At 32.6% G+C, this 5,000-nt stretch overlaps 1 long non-coding RNA gene across 3 annotated transcripts in view; it reads left to right on the top strand.

The window, feature by feature from the left end:
* LOC128249818 (uncharacterized) overlaps positions 1-5,000 on the top strand; it is a 508,354-nt gene that overhangs the window by 356,745 nt on the left and 146,609 nt on the right. The window lies entirely within an intron of this gene.

Genomic DNA, 5,000 nt, shown 5'->3' with positions numbered 1-5,000 from the left:
TGTGTATGCATTAAAGAACTGATAAAATATTGAAAAAATATGCTTCATTGATGTAAATTTTAGCTCGATTTCAATAACGTTCTCAGTTTTGATCACATATTCCGACTAAATTTGGCTATAAATTTTGATGTTTACTTATCTAAACAGGATATAAGGGTAATACTTATTTGCTTATAAGTTTATGTATTTCTGTTTCTATGTCAGCATCGGCGTGTGTGTTTGCGAATGTCTTTTAGTGAGAGTGTCCTCCCTCTATTTATGTATGTATCTATCTGTCTGCTTTTTTGTCTCTCTGTCTACCGTTCTATCTATCGATCTATCTATCCATCTATTTGTCTGACTGTCTATCTGCCTATTTATCTATCTACCTAACTATTTATTTATCTTCTATCATCTATCTATTTATATTTCTATATATATATGTATATGTGGAGGCGCAATGGCCCAGTGGTTAAGGCAGCGGACTCGCGGTCATAGGATCGCGGTTTTGATTCCCACACCGGCGTGGTGAGTGTTTATTAAGCGAAAACACCTAAAGCTCCACGAGGCTCCGGCAGGGGATGGTGGCGGACCCTGCTGTACTCTTCCACCACAATTTTCTCTCACTCTTAATTCCTGTTTCTGTTGTGCCTGTAATTCAAAGGGTCAGCCTTATCACACTCTGTATCACGCTGAATATCCCCGAGAACTATGTTAAGGGTACATGTGTCTGTGGAGTGCTCAGCCACTTGCACGTTAATTTCACGAGCAGGCTGTTCCGTTGATCTGATCAACTGCAACCCTCGACGTCGTAAGCGACGGAGTGCCAAGAACAACAACAACATATGTATCTATTTAGAAATTCATCTATTTCCCTACCTATCTCTCTCTCAAATTTAGAATGAACCATTTTTTACCCCGCCCATATATGACACTCAATTGCGAAATTGCCACGCAATAAGCAGTATTGGGTATTAATAATTGGGTGCACTACCAGCAGTATTTTAGATAGGTACTATCCTTTAGTTGGTTGGCTTCCAACCTCTCTCAAGGAAACATAACACACACACACACACACACACACACACATACACACACACACACACACATATATATATATTTATTAATTTAATAAATTAATAAATTGATAAACCTTTACCATTTTAATTTGTAATAATTATTCACTCCCTGTTAGTAAACGCAGATTCTCTGCGGTATTGCTTGTCACGTACATGGTAATTTCTTGAAGGAAGGATAGTGGTCTAGCTGGCCGAGGTAGATTCGGTTATGCTTTCAGGTTTGTGTCGATGTAGAATGTTCACTCGTTCATGCATGCACAGTTTGCTAGCATGGTCGAATTTACTACTGGAATATCGTATTGATGAAGGAAATTGAGTATTTATCACTCATAATCCTGAAACGCGTCTACGATTAACTTCGGAATGGTTAGTTTTTTTCTTCTTGTTTTTGCCTTTGTGAGTTACAAGTAATCCTATCTGTTGGAGTCTCAGCTTTTTCAGCTGCTATTTCTGAACTTCGGTATGTGGTGAAGCAAATATTTGCTGATCCCTTAATTATGTTTATAAATGTATATATATATATATATATATATATATATGTTCATAGAAAAACATGTAATCTTTACCAATATAGCAAGAGATTTCACCGCAAAAAAATCTAAAGTAGACTCCTTAAGGATCGTTCTCCTTGGTTATATATCCAAAGTGTTATTACTAGAGATAATATAGTATACATTTCCATTGTAATAGAGGATTGTTTATAACTTATCATTATTGTTATTGTTATTATTAATATTATTGATAGCATTATGAGGGGTTGTCTCTCCTTAATGGAGCTTTGTTTAAAAAGGAACTTATTTAACGAGTCATTTAACGACACATTTGAATATGGACGGAACTTAGAGATGTCTTGGTATTTACCTCTTGTTCTTGATTGTTTGTTTTTTGTTTGTTCTTAAATTTATTTCCCTGAAGACGTGTATGGCAAATTATATGTTTCACTTAAATTTGACAGTCAAATATAGCCTTATACAGAAATGTTGACATAGGAATAAATTTCAATAATAATGCATATTAGCGTCAAAACTCTCTTTATATATATATATATATATATATATATATATATATATATATATATATATATATATATATATATATATATATATATATATATATATATGTTGGATCTTACAAATCCATCTGCAAGTAATTCCTTGCTTCTATCTAACTGAAGAAACGAACAATACCTGAAAGCCTCTAAATTGCAGCTGAATCTCGTATGTTGATAACAAACTAAAGCCATGCTCTAATTTCAATTAAGTAGCACACCTTTACAATCTTTAACATATGATTACGAAAGTATCCACTAGAGAAACGTGGTTGTTGGTTAATATGCTTCGGCATATGTATATATATATGTATATATATATATGAATATATATATATATATATATTTATACAGAGAGAGAGATATATACTCACATACACACCACCAACACACACACAAACACACACACACACACACACACACACACACACATACACACACACGCACACACACGCACACATATAGAACTTGTTATGAATCCAAACAAGTTTTGAGGAATAGAAAAGATAAAGTTGGAAATGTTCACGGAATAAATGAGAGTGACAATATAAATTTTACTTTAAGATATAGGAATACATCTGACCGGTTTCAGAATATATTTTTTAGTTGTGTTCTGAATCTTTTCATTTCTGTGTTTCCTTCATTGGAAAATGTTTATGCTCGAGAGCAACATATCCTTATGCATATTTTTACACTCGAATTTTCACCCTGAAATACACCCTGTGCGGCCACATCGTGATGGTAGCTATAATGGTGATACAGCCAACACTGAAAGAGCGTCGCAAAATTAAGTCAGAACTGTCACGTATACAATAAAATCTAATAAATACTCATGCAGAGAAAAATCAAAATGCCAGTTTATGAACCTCTGTATAAATACGAATCTTGTATAGAAATATACCGCTGTATTATGTATTCGTTACTTTGTTCATCTGTTATTTATTATTGATATTATATAAAAATGAAGTTATATCCTTCAATTTGCTGCTTTTCTATACACAAGCTGAGAAGATATCTTGCGGAACTGTCATTATTTTGAAGGGATATAGTTTGTAATCACCTGAAGAGACACGTTTACACCGTGGCATACTCCGAAACCAGTTGTTAAGTATTCCACCCGTGAGGCATCGATGCTAGATGGGTCGAAACAATTGTAGTGATTAATAAACATTCTCGTATTTCCCATCTTCCATCTCTCTCATTATCCAAATGTGCACTGATTTGTAACCGTTGCGATTGCAACCCTGCTGTAATACCGGTGGTTTTTTTTTTTTTTTTGGTGTTTTCACTTAATATCCTTCGATTTGATTGTTTAAATTTTTTCGGTTATCTACTCTGCGTTGTATGATGTAGAGTTGCTCGTAAAGATAGACGCGAACTATCTCCATTTCAACTTTTGATTGGATAATCACACATTCCATTATTTAAAACATTCTGTTGTTTAAATGTTTATTATTCATTTATACTTGGCAAATTTGAATGTCCTCATATGCAAACACCTCAAAACTTGTTCCTGATAAAAGTTTTTACATTAAAAATCTCGTAAAACTCTTCTAAACACAAGCCACATTTTTTTGGTTCCTGCTCTGTTTTGTTTCGCAGTACAACTTAATTTCCAATTGATAGTATAATCTTTATTCCTGTCCTTAATACACCAGATTAATTTCCTAAGACTTGTTTGGAATCTTTTATCATTATCTCTAAACGAACTCAAATGATTTGCCAGTCCTCTCTTGAAAATTAATTATGTCTCTCCGATGTAAAAGTATTCATTATCCTCAGATGTAACTTTACATCTATATATTACATTTTTAGTCATACACTTATTTTTCACATAACTGAATTCCCATTCAGAGCAATTGCAAAGATAATCAGTTATACTTCTCTCAGATTTACTTTTAGTTTGATCATTCATTGTAGAATTAAATTCATTTCCACCAGGTCCTTTATTACTATTTACTCATTTAGATAACGTTATCTTTGTTCTAATTCTAGCTGAACTTTTATTGGATTTGCTATTACGAACTATGTTAAATTGTGTTGTTTCCCTTTCAATACGAAGATACATATGTGTATATTTAGACACGCACATTCATACACATCAACCTTTATACTGATAAACGAAGCAAAGAGGTTGGAGTTTCTTATGGGTCAGGAGTACTCCTTCATTTATGCTACCAACGCATTTCACCATCTTTTCCATATCTTTGACCGTCCTCCAATTAATTAGCCCTTGTGGCTAATAAACGTAATCCTTATTATTGTTATTTTGCGATATAAATTCTTGAAGTAACATGTACTAAAACCAAAAAGAGAATTACATGGAATAACACAAACACAAACAAAACAAGATTCCATCAAAGAAATCTCCCCGTTGAGATGTAGAAAGAAAAGAAAAGACAAGAGAATAAATTTTTAAAATAACGTAACGATAATTGCTAAGAACTATCGAAGGAAAGGGGAGATAATTTTAAGAAATTAAAAATCAATTTTGGCAAATTCATTTATGAAGTACATACTGGGAAAATGTAATCTCCATTGACGTATCTGTCCTCTTATCGACAAAGATCAGACTTCACTTTCAAGTTTTAATTTTGTGAAATTATTTCCTAATTCCTTGCAATTCAGTCCAGTTTTCTTCAAGAGATGCCAAGAATTGCTCTGGTTTCCTTACACACACGCACATATACAAACACAAACACACACACACACACACACACACACACACACAAACACATGTGTATATGTATGTATTTTTGTATGTATGCATTATGTATGTATATATATATAAATATATATATATATATATATATATATATATATATATATATATATATATATATATATATATATATATATATATATATATACTGTATGCACGTGTTTATGTATGA

The sequence above is a fragment of the Octopus bimaculoides genome, chromosome 18 (genome assembly GCF_046866305.1).
Source record: "Octopus bimaculoides isolate indiv1 chromosome 18, ASM4686630v1, whole genome shotgun sequence".
Classification (NCBI taxonomy): Eukaryota; Metazoa; Mollusca; class Cephalopoda; order Octopoda; family Octopodidae; genus Octopus; species Octopus bimaculoides.
Note: the sequence above shows the minus strand (reverse complement) of the source record. Positions and strands in the feature narration are given on the sequence as shown.